Below are 13,335 nucleotides of genomic sequence, written 5' to 3'. Positions count from 1 at the left end.
CATTGTCTGCCGAACTGACATCCTCTGAAACTACGGCACCCTTTAGGGTTCTTCCGATCATCGTCGTGCGCCATCTGAGGAGGTGCCCGCAGATGTACTTTACCACCGGCACATGTCTACAACACATGGATGTGCTATTTGTGGTCCGGATGACAGTTGGCACCACTCTCTCCTTGATTGTAACATGGCTAGATGCATCTTGGCGTTGTCGAACGTGGAGATGGTACAACATATGAGCACGCAAAGACTGTTAGAATAAATCTGAGACGCTCCGTCGATCTACCGAGGATCAAGTAATCACACAAGCACGACACCAAGATTTGTTAACGAGGTTCACCGATATGGCTACATCTCCGGGGCATATGACTACAGGCGCTTCTCCCCATGAGACCGCTACAATACCGCACCCCAGCCGCCCGGGAGCCGGCACACGCCGCTGGCTCCCCCACGTGCATGTGTTATTATGCTGGCATAGGTTACATCGTGTGTCTACCCCCACTATATATGAGAGGCCTAAGATACAAGTGTTCTATTAGGACACAACTCCTACCCTATCTACACACAGTCCAAAACCAAGTTCAACTGTAACCTCCCTTGTACAATAATATTCGGCACAACTCTAACAAAGACATGATAGCACGAAGGAGTAGCTATTCTCGCTAAGTGAGATGCTACCACAAGAGGAGTTTGTGACATTGATTGTAATGCTATGAACCATCTGGACGGCGCAACACAAAGTTATCCATGAGGGCATCTATCATTTGCCTCACTCAACCCGTTGTTTCATCAATCAGTATATCTCTGAACTGCAGATGATCAAGAAGCCGGTATCACCACAGCAGCCTGCAGCATTGTTGGGTATCGTAGCATGCAATTTTAAAAAATCTCCGCTCACGCAAGATCAATCTAGGAGATGCATAGCAACGAGAGGGGAGAGTGTGTCTATGATGTCTACTACACAACCTTCTTCTTGTAGACGTTGTTGTTGGGGAACACAGTAGTTTCAAAAAAATTCTTACGCACACGCAAGATCTATCATGGTGATGCATAGCAACGAGAGGGGAAGAGTATTGTCCACATACCCTCGTAGACCATAAGCGGAAGCGTTATGACAACGCGGTCAATGTAGTCGAACGTCTTCGCGATCCGACCGATCCTAGCACCGAAAGTACGACACCTCCGTGATATGCACACGTTCGGCTCGGTGACGTCCCACGAACTCTTGATCCAGCTGAGTGTCGAGGGAGAGCTTCGTCAGCACGGCGGCGTGATGACGGTGATGATGAAGCTACCGGAACAGGGCTTCGCCTAAGCACTGCAATGATATGACCGGGGAGGATTATGGTGGAGGGGGGCACCGCACACGGCTAAGACAATAGTCAACTTGTGTGTCTATGGGGTGCCCCCTCCCCCATATATAAAGGAGTGGAGAAGGGGGAAGGGCCGGCCCTCTATGGCGCGCCCTGGAGGAGTCCTACTCCCACCGGGAGTAGGATTCCCCCTTCCCTAGTTGGACTAGGAGAGTAAGGAAGGGGGAGGAAGGAGGAAGGAAAGGGGGGCCGGCCCCCTTCCCAATTCGGATTGTGCTGGGGGGGGGCTCCCCCTCCTTGGCTTCCTTCTCCTCTCTCCCACTAAGACCCAATAAGGCCCATATACTTCTCGGGGGGTTCCGGTAGCCTCTCGGTACTCCGGTATATTTCCGAACTCACTTGGAAACATTCTGATGTCCAAACATAGGCTTCCAATATATCGATATTTATGTATCGACCATTTCGAGACTCCTCGTCATGCCCGTGATCACATCTGGGACTCCGAACAACCTTCGGTACATCAAAACACATAAACTCATAATACCGATCGTCACCGAACATTAAGCGTGCAGACCCTACGGGTTCGAGAACTATGTAGACATGACTGAGACTCATCTCCGGTCAATAACCAATAGTGGAACCTGGATGCTCATATTGGTTCCTACATATTCTACGAAGATCTTTATCGGTCAAACCGAATAACAACATACGTTATTCCCTTTGTCATCGGTATGTTACTTGCCCAAGATTCAATCATCAGTATCTCAATACCTAGTTCAATTTCGTTACCGGCAAGTCTCTTTACTCGTTCCGTAATGCTACATCCCGTAACTAACTCATTAGTCACATTGCTTGCAAGGCTTATAGTGATGTGCATTACCGAGAGGGCCCAGAGATACCTCTCCGATACATGGAGTGACAAATCCTAATGTCGATCTATGCCAACTCAACAAACACCATCGGAGACACCAGTAGAGCATCTTTATAGTCACCCAGTTACGCTGTGACGTTTGATAGCACACTAAGTGTTCCTCTAGTATTCGGGAGTTGCATAATCTCATAGTCATAGGAACATGTATAAGTTATGGAGAAAGCAATAGCAGTAAACTAAACGATCATCGTGCTAAGCTAATGGATGGGTCAAGTCAATCACATCATTCTCTAATGATGTGATCCCATTTATCAAATGACAACTCTTTTTTCCATGGCTAGGAAACTTAACCATCTTTGATCAACGAGCTAGTCAAGTAGAGGCATACTAGTGACACTCTGTTTGTCTATGTATTCACACATGTACTAAGTTTCAGGTTAATACAATTCTAGCATGAATAATAAACATTTATCATGATATAAGGAAATATAAATAACAACTTTATTATCGCCTCTAGGGCATATTTCCTTCAGTCTCCCACTTGCACTAGAGTCAATAATCTAGATTACATTGTAATGATTCTAACACCCATGGAGTATTGGTGTTGATCATGTTTTGCTCGTGAGAGAGGCTTAGTCAACGGGTCTGCAACATTCAGATCCGTATGTATCTTGCAAATCTCTACGTCTCCCTCCTTGACTTGATCGCGGATGGAATTGAAGCGTCTCTTGATGTGCTTGGTTCTCTTGTGAAATCTGGATTCCTTTGCCAAGGCAATAGCACCAATATTGTCACAAAAGATTTTCATTGGACCTGATGCACTAGTTATGACACCTAGATCGGATATGAACTCCTTCATTTGTTGCTTCCGAAGCAGCTATGTACTCCGCTTCACATGTAGATCCCGCCACGACGCTATGCTTGGAACTGCACCAACTAACAGCTCCACCATTTAATAAAAATACGTATCCGGTTTGTGACTTAGAGTCATCCGGATCAATGTCAAAGCTTGCATCGACGTAACCGTTTACGACGAGCTCTTTGTCACCTCCATAAACAAGAAACATATCCTTAGTCCTTTTCAGGTATTTCAGGATGTTCTTGACCGTTGTCCAGTGATCCACTCCTGGATTACTTTGATACCTCCCTGCCAAACTAATATCAAGGCACACATCAGGTCTGGTACACAACATTGCATACATGATAGAACCTATGAAGCATAGGAAATGACTTTCATTTTCTCTCTATCTTTTGCAGTGGTCGGGTATTGAGTCTGACTCAACTTCACACCTTGTAACACAAGCAAGAACCCTTTCTTTGCTTGATTCATTTTGAACTTCTTCAAAACTTTATCAAGGTATGTGCTTTGTGAAAGTCCAATTAAGCGTCTTGATCTATCTCTATAGATCTTGATGCTCAATATATAAGCAGCTTCATCGAGGTCTTTCATTGAAAAATCCTTATTCAAGTATCCTTTTATGCTATTCAGAAATTCAGTATCATTTCCCGATCAGCAATATGTCATCCAGATATAATATCAGAAATGCTATAGAGCTCCCACTCACTTTCTTGTAAATACATGCTTCTCCAAAAGTCTGTATAACACCATATGCTTTGATCACACTATCAAAGCGTATATTCCAACTCCGAGAGGCTTGCACCAGTCCATAAATGGATCGCTGGAGCTTGCACACTTTGTTAGCACCTTTTGGATCGACAAAACCTTCTGGTTGCATCATATACAATTCTTCTTTAAGATATCCATTAAGGAATGCAGTTTTGACATCCATTTGCCAAATTTCATAATCGTAAAATGTGGCAATTGCTAACATGATTCGGACGGACTTAAGCATCGCTTCGGGTGAGAAAGTCTCATCGTAGTCAACTCCTTGAACTTGTCGAAAACCTTTTGCAACAAGTCAAGCTCTGTAGACAGTAATATTACCGTCAGCATCAGTCTTCTTCTTTAAGATCCATTTATTCTCTATTGCTTGCCGATCATCGGTCAAGTCAACCAAAGTCCACACTTTATTCTCATACATGGATCCCATCTCAGATTTTATGGTCTCAAGCCATTTTGCGGAATCTGGGCTCATCATCGCTTCCTCATAGTTCATAGGTTCGTCATGGTCAAGTAACGTGACCTCCAGAATAGGATTACCATACCACTCTGGTGCGGATCTTACTCTGGTTGACTTACGAGGTTCGGTAGTAACTTGATCAGAAGTTCCATGATCATCATCATTAGCTTCCTCACTTACCGGTGTAGGAATCACTGGAATTGATTTCAGTGATGAACTACTTTACAATAAGGGAGCAGGTACAATTACCTCATCAAGTTCTACTTTCCTCCCACTCACTTCTTTCGAGAGAAACTCCTTCTCTAGAAAGGATCCATTCTTAGCAACGAATATATTGCCTTCGGATCTATGATAGAAGGTGTACCCAACAGTCTCCTTTGGGTATCCTATGAAGACACATTTCTCCGATTTGGGTTTGAGCTTATCAGGTTGAAGCTTTTTCACATAAGCATCGCGACCCCAAACTTTAAGAAACGACAATTTGGGTTTCTTGCCAAACCACAGTTCATAATGTGTCATCTCAAAGGATTTTGATGGTGCCCTATTTAACGTGAATGCAACAGTCTCTAAATCATAACCCCAAAACGACAGCAGTAAATCAGTGAGAGACATCATAGATCGCACCATATCTAATAAAAGTGCGGTTCCGACGTTCGAACACACCATTACGCTATGGTGTTCCAGGTGGCGTGAGTTGTGAAACTATTCCGCATTGTTTCAGATGAAGACCAAACTCATAACTCAAATATTCACCTCCACAATCAGATCGTAGAAACTTATTTTTCTTGTTACGATGATTTTCTACTTCACTCTGAAATTCTTTGAACTTTTCAAATGTTTCAGACCTATGTTTCATTTAGATATACCCATATCTGCTCAAATCATCTATGAAGGTAAGAAAATAACGATACCCGCCGTGAGCATCAACACTCGTCGGACCGCATACATCAATATGTATTATTTCCAACAAGTCTGTTGCTCGCTCCATTGTTTCGGAGAACGGAGTCTTAGTCATCTTGCCCATGAGGCATGGTTCGCAAGCATCAAGTGATTCATAATCAAGTGATTCCAAAAGCCCATCAGCATGGAGTTTCGTCATGCGCTTTACACCAATATGACCTAAACGGCAGTGCCACAAATAAGTTGCACTATCATTATTAAACTTATATCTTTTGGCTTCAATACTATGAATATGTGTATCACTACTATCAAGATTTAGTAAAAACAGACCACTCATCAAGGGTGCATGACCATAAAAGATATTATTCATATAAATAGAACGACCATTATTCTATGATTTAAATGAATAACCGTCTCGCATCAAACAAGATCCAGATATAATGTTAATGCTCAATGTTGGCACCAAATAATAATTATTTAGGTCTAAAACTAATCCCGAAGGTAGATGTAGAGGTAGCGTGCTGACGGCGATCAGATCGACTTTGGAACCATTTCCCACACGCATCGTCACCTCGTCCTTAGCCAATTTTCACTTAATCTGTAGCCCCTGTTTCGAGTTGCAAATATCAACAACAGAACCAGTATCAAATACTCAGGCGCTACTGCGAGCATTAGTAAGGAATAACATGTATATCAAATATACCTTTCACTTTGCCATCCTTCTTCTCCGCCAAATACTTGGGGCAGTTCCGCTTCTAGTGACCAGTCCCTTTGCAGTAGAAGCACTCAGTCTCAGGCTTAGGTCTAGACTTGGGCTTCTTCACTTGGAGCAGCAACTTGCTTGCTGTTTTTCTTGAAGTTCCCCTTCTTCCCTTTACCCTTTTTCTTGAAACTGGTGGTCTTGTTGACCATCAGCACTTGATGATCCTTCTTGATTTCTACCTCCGCAGCCTTTAGCATTGCGAAGAGCTCGGGAATCATCTTATCCATGCCTTGCATATTATAGTTCATCACGAAGCTCTTATAGCTTGGTGGCAGTGATTGAAGAACTCTATCAATGACACTATCATCAGGAAGATTAACTCCTAGCTGATTCAAGTGGTTGTGGTACCCAGACATTCTGAGTATATGTTCATTGGCAGAACCATTCTCCTCCATTTTGCAGCTGTAGAACTTATTGGAGACTTCATATCTCTCAATCCGGGCATTTGCTTGAAATATTAACTTCAACTCCTAGAACATCTCATATGCTCCATGGCGTTCAAAATGTCGTTGAAGTCCCGATTCTAAGCGGTAAAGCATGTCACACTGAACTATCGAGTAGTCATCAGCTTTGCTCTACCATGTGTTCACAACATCTGGCGTTGCTCCTGCAGCGGGTTTGTCACCTAGCGGTGCTTCCAGGACGTAATTCTTTTGTGCAGCAATGAGGATAATCCTCAAGTTACAGACCCAGACCGTGTAATTGCTACCATCATCTTTCAACTTAGCTTTCTCTAGGAACACATTAAAATTCAACGGAACAACAACACAGGCCATCTATCTACAACAACATAGACATGCAAAATACTATTAGGTACTAAGTTCATGATAAATTAAAGTTCAATTAATCAAATTACTTAAGAACTCCCACTTAGATAGATATCTCTCTAATCATCTAAGTGATCATGTGATCTATATCAACTAAACCATGTCCGATCATCACGTGAGATGGAGTAGTTTTCAATAGTGAACATCACTATGCTGATCATATCTACTATATGATTCACGCTCGACCTTTCGGTCTCAGTGTTCCGAGGCCATATATGCATATGCTAGGCTCGTCAAGTTTAATCCAAGTATTCCGCGTGTGCAAAACTGGCTTGCACCCGTTGTATGTGAACGTAGAGCTTATCACACTCGATCATCACGTGGTGTCTCGGGATGACGAACTGTAGCAATGGTGCATACTCAGGGAGAACACGTATACCTTGACATTTAGTGAGAGATCATTGCTACCTTTTGAGCACTGCGTTAGTTTTCCCTTGAAGAGGAAAGGGTGATGCAGCAAAGTAGCGTAAGTATTTCCCTCAGTTTTTGAGAACAAAGGTATCAATCCAGTAGGAGGCCACACACGAGTCCCTCGCACCTACACAAACAAATAAATCTTCGCAACTAACGCGATAAGGGGTTGTCAATCCCTACACGGTCACTTACGAGAGTGAGATCTGATAGGTATGATAGGATAATATTTTTGGTATTTTTATGATAAAGAGAAATAAAAGATGCAAAGTAAAATAAATGGCAAAGGAAATAACTAAGTATTGGAAGATTAATATGATGGAAGATAGACCCGGGGGCCATAGGTTTCACTAGTGGCTTCTCTCAAGAGCACAAGTATTTACGGTGGCTGAACAAATTACTGTTGAGCAATTGACATAATTGAGCATAGTTATGAGAATATCTAGGTATGATCATGTAGATAGGCATCACGTCCAAGACAAGTAGACCGGCTCCTTCCTGCATCTACTACTATTACTCCACACATCGACCGCTATCCAGCATGCATCTAGAATATTAAGTTCAAGAGAACAGAGTAACGCTTTAAGCAAGATGACATGATGTAGAGGGATAAACTCATGCAATATGATATAAACCCCATCTTGTTATCCTCGATGACAACAATACAATACGTGCCTTGCTGTCCCTACTGTCACTAGGAAAGGACACCGCAAGATTGAAGCCAAAGCTACGCACTTCTCCCATTGCAAGAAAGATCAATCTAGTAGGCCAAACCAAACTGATAATTCGAAGAGACTTGCAAAGATAACCAATCATACATAAAAGAATTTAGAGAAGATTCAAATATAATTCATAGATAAACTTGATCATAAACCCACAATCCACCGGTCTCAAGAAACACACCGCAAAAGAAGATTACATCGAATAGATCTCCACAAGAGAGGGGGAGAACTTTGTATTGAGATCCAAAAAGAGAGAAGAAGCCATCTAGCTAATAACTATGGACCCGTAGGTCTGAAGCAAGCTACTCATGCTTCATAAGAGGGGCTATGGTGTTGATGTAGAGAAGCCCTCCATGATCGATGCCCCCTCTGGTGGAGCTCCGGAAAAGGCCCCAAGATGGGATCTCGTGGATACAGAAAGTTACGACGGTGGAATTAGGGTTTTGGCTCCGTATCTGGTAGTTTGGGGGTACGTAGGTCTATATAGGAGGAAGGAGTACGTTGGTGGAGCAACAGGGGGCCCATGAGGGTGGAGGGCGCGCCTGGGGGCAGTAGGCGTACCCCCTACCTCGTGCCTTCCTTGTTGATTGCTTGACGTAGGGTCCAAGTCCTCTGGATCATGTTCGTTCTGAAAATCATGTTCCCGAAGGTTTCATTCCATTTGGACTCCATTCGATATTCTTTTTCTGCGAAACCCTAAAATAGGCAAAAAACAACAATTCTGGGCTGGGCCTCCGGTTAATAGGTTAGTCCCAAAAATAATATAAAAGTGTATATAAATCCCAATAATGTCCAAAACGGAATATAATATAGCATGGAACATTCAAAAATTATAGATACATTGGAGACGTATCAAGCATCCTCAAGCTTAATTCCTGCTCGTCCTCGAGTAGGTAAATGATAAAAAAAGAATTTTTGACGTGGAATGCTACTCGGCATAATTTCAATGTAATTATTCTTAATTGTGGTATGAATATTCAGATCCGAAAGATTCAAGACAAAAGTTCAATATTAACATAGAAATAATAATACTTGAAGCATACTAACTAAGCAATTATGTCTCTTCAAAATTACATGGCCAAAGAAAGTTATCCCTACAAAATCATATAGTCTGGCTATGCTCTATCTTCACCACACAAAGTATTTAAATCATGCACAACCCTTTGACAAGCCAAGCAATTGTTTCATACTTTTTGTGTTCTCAAACTTTTTCAATCTTCACACAATACATGAGCATGAGCCATGTACATAGCACTTTAGGTCGAATAGAATGGTGGTTGTGGAGGAGACAAAAAGGGGGAAGATAGTCTCACATCAACTAGGCGTATCAACGGGCTATGGAGATGCCCATCAATAGATATCAATGTGAGTGAGTAGGGATTACCATGCAACGAATGCACTAGAGCTATAAGTATATGAAAGCTCAACAAAAGGAACTAAATGGGTGTGCATCCAACTCGCTTGCTCACGAAGACCTAGGGCATTTTGAGGAAGCCCATCATTGGAATATACAAGCCAAGTTCTATAATGAAAAATTCCCACTAGTATATGAAAGTGATAACATAGGAGACTCTCTATTATGAAGATCATGGTGCTACTTTGATGCACAAGTGTGGTAAAACGATAGTAGCATTGTCCCTTCTCTCTTTTTCTCTCATTTTTTTCTTTTTTTTATTTGGGTCTCTTTTTATGGCCTCTTTTTTTCGTCCGGAGTCTCATCCCGACTTATGGGGGAATCATAGTCTCCATCATCCTTTCCTTACTTGGGACAATGCTCTAAAAATGATGATCATCACACTTTTATTTACTTACAACTCAACAATTACAACTCAATACTTAGAACAAAATATGACTCTATGTGAATGCCTCTGGCGGTGTACCGGGATATGCAATGAATCAAGAGTGACATGTATGAAAGAATTATGAATGGTGGCTTTGCCAGAAATACAATGTCAACTACATGATCATGCAAAACAATATGACAATGATGGAGCGTGTCATAGTAAACGGAACGGTGGAAAGTTGGATGGCAATATATCTCGGAATGGCTATGGAAATGCCATGATAGGTAGGTATGGTGGCTGTTTTGATGAAGGTATATGGTGGGTGTATGATACCGGCGAAAGGTGCGCGGTATTAGAGAGGCTAGCAATGGTGGAAGGAAGAAAAGTGCATATGATCCATGGACTCAACCTTAGTCATAAAGAACTCACATACTTATTGCAAAAATCTACAAGTTATCAAAGCAAAGTATTACGCGCATGCTCCTAGGGGGATAGATTGGTAGGAAAAGACCATCGCTCGTCCCCGACCGCCGCTCATAAGGAAGACAATCAATAAATAAATCATGCTCCGACTTCATCACATAACGGTTCACCATACGTGCATGCTACGGGAATCACTAACTTTAACACAAGTATTTCTCAAATTCACAACTACTCGACTAGCATGACTCTAATATGACCATCTCCATACCTCAAAACAATTATCAAGTATCAAACTTCTCATAGTATTCAACACACTCATAAGAAAATTCTTATTAATCTTGAATGCCTAACATAATTAAAGCAAATTACCATGCTGTTTTGTAGGACTCTCAAAATAATCTAAGTGAAGCATGAGAGAACAATAGTTTCTATAAAACAAATCCACCGACCTGCTCTAAAAGATATAAGTGAAGCACTAGAGCAAAAACTATATAACTCAAAAGATATAAGTGAAGCACATAGAGTATTCTAATAAATTCCAAATAGTGTGTGTCTCTCTCAAAAGGTGTGTACATAAAGGATGATTGTGGAAAAATAACAAATAAAGACTCAAATAATACAAGACACTCCAAGCAAAACACATATCATGTGGTAAATAAAAATATAGCTCCAAGTAAAGTTACCGATGGAAGTAGACGAAAGAGGGGATGCCTTCCGGGGCGTCCCCAAGCTTTGGCTTTTAGGTGTCCTTAGATTATCTTGGGGTTCCATGGGAATCCCGAAGCTTAGACTCTTTCCACTCCTTTTTCCATAATCCATCAAATCTTTTACCCAAAACTTGAAAACTTCACAACACAAAACTTAAACTAGAAAATCTCGTGAGCTCCGTTAGCAAAAAAAAAAACACCACTTCAAGGTACTGTAATGAACTCATTATTTATTTATATTGGTGTTAAACCTACTGTATTCCAACTTCTCTATGGTTTATAAACTATTTTACTAGCCATAGATTCATCAAAATAAGCAAACAACACACGAAAAACAGAATCTGTCAAAAACAGAACAGTCTGTAGTAATCTGTAGCTAACACAAGATCTGGAACCCCAAAATTCTAAAATAAATTTCTGGACGTGAGGAATTTATATATTAATCATATGCAAAAATAATTAACTAAATAGAACTTTCCAAATAAAAATGGGAGAAATTCTTGTGAGCGCTAAAGTTTCTGTTTTTTACAGCGAGATTAAAAAGACATTGCCCAAGTCTTCCCAATGGTTCTACTTGGCACAAACACTAATTAAACACAAAAAACAAAACCAAAACAGAGGCTAGATAAATTATTTATTACTAAACAGGAGCAAAAAGTAAGGAATAAAAATAAAATTGGGTTGCCTCCCAACAAGCGCTATCGTTTAACGCCCCTAGCTAGGCATAAAAGCAAGGATAGATCTAGATATTGCCATAATAATAAGATAGATCATTTAAAATCATTTCATATTCTCTACGTTCGGCAGCAGGTTTTCTTTGAGGCAAGCAAAAGTAATCAAAAGGGCTAAATTTAATGGTACAAAACTCCCCAAGATCAACTTTGGGAGGTATAGGTTCCTCTTTTGGCCCTTCGTATTGCACAACCAATTCATCATTGTAAGCATTCTTTTGACAGAACTTTGTGAGCCTATACTCAAGATAATATCCTAGTTCATTATTTCGAATAGCCAAATCATCATTAAGTTCAGAAATTCTATCAACTAGAACATTGGTAGGAACCCTTTTTCTAAGATTTTCATTGAAAGCAACATAGTCTAGAGATTGAAAACACATTATTTCTTCTTGATCAAAAAGGATAGCCTCTATGGGAGGACGGCAAGCGTCCACCCTATAATGCGCAAAGATTTTTTTGGCCTCTTTTATTATGAATCTAAACTCATGAGCCAAAAAGATAGTAGCGGCACGCTTAATAGAAGAATGCTCAATATTAGAAAATTCTAAGAAAATCCTTTGTATGCAAGGATGCATGTGCATAAATTGTCTCTCAAGTTCAACTACAAGGAAGGCGATAGTGTCCGCAAGACTACTAGTTCTATGAAGGATAGAACTACCCATATAAGGCAAAGCACCGACACAAGTAAAGAAATCTTGGATAACTCATTTTCCAATAATATTACCACTACCAATACGGAATTTTTTGTATGTAAGATAGGGGGTTCTTCAGCAGGAGCATCAGAATTTTTCATGATATTATTATTGTCCATATCGACAATAATTTCCCCGATTTCAGACATAACGACAGAAAGTGCAAGGGGCAAAAATAGGCAAATAGAGAAAGAGAGGGAGGACGGAGAGAGAGAGGGCGAACAAAATGGCAAGGGTAAATTGGAGGAGAGGAAAATGAGAGGCAAATGGAAAATAATGTAATGCGGGAGATAAGGGTTTGTGATGGGTACTTGGTATGTCTTGACTTGCAACGGCACCACAATTGACTCATTGTCAGGAGTCAAATCTTGACTTGTCTTGCGCGAACCTCCCCGACAACGGCGCAAGAAATCCTTCTTGCTACCTCCTAAGCACTGCGTTGGTTTTCCCTTGAAGAGGAAAGGGTGACGCAGCAAAGTGGCGTAAGTATTTCCCTCAGTTTTTGAGAACTAAGGTATCAATCCAGTAGGAGGCCACGCACGAGTCCCTCGCACCTACGCAAACAAATAAATCCTCGCAATCAACGCGATAAGGGGTTGTCAATCCCTACACGGTCACTTACGAGAGTGAGATCTAATAGATATGATAGGATAATATTTTTGGTATTTTTATGATAAAGAGAAATAAAAGATGCAAAGTAAAATAAATGGCAAAGGAAATAACTAAGTATTGGAAGATTAATATGATGGAAGATAGACCCGGGGGCCATAGGTTTCACTAGTGGCTTCTCTCAAGAGCATAAGTATTTATGGTGGGTGAACAAATTATTGTTGAGCAATTGACAGAACTGAGCATAGTTATGAGAATATCTAGGTATGATCATGTATATAGGCATCACGTCCGAGACAAGTAGACCGACTCCTGCCTGCATCTACTACTATTACTCCACACATCGACTGCTATCCAGCATGCATCTAGAGTATTAAGTTCAAGAGAACAGAGTAACACTTTAAGCAAGATGACATGATGTAGAGGGATAAACTCATGCAATATGATATACACCCCATCTTGTTATCCTCGATGGCAACAATACAATACGTGCGTTGCTGC

This window comes from Triticum dicoccoides, chromosome 1A, assembly GCF_002162155.2.
Source record: "Triticum dicoccoides isolate Atlit2015 ecotype Zavitan chromosome 1A, WEW_v2.0, whole genome shotgun sequence".
Lineage (NCBI taxonomy): Eukaryota > Viridiplantae > Streptophyta > Magnoliopsida > Poales > Poaceae > Triticum > Triticum dicoccoides.
The sequence above is the reverse complement of the archived record's forward strand: the minus strand, read 5'-3'. Positions refer to the sequence as shown.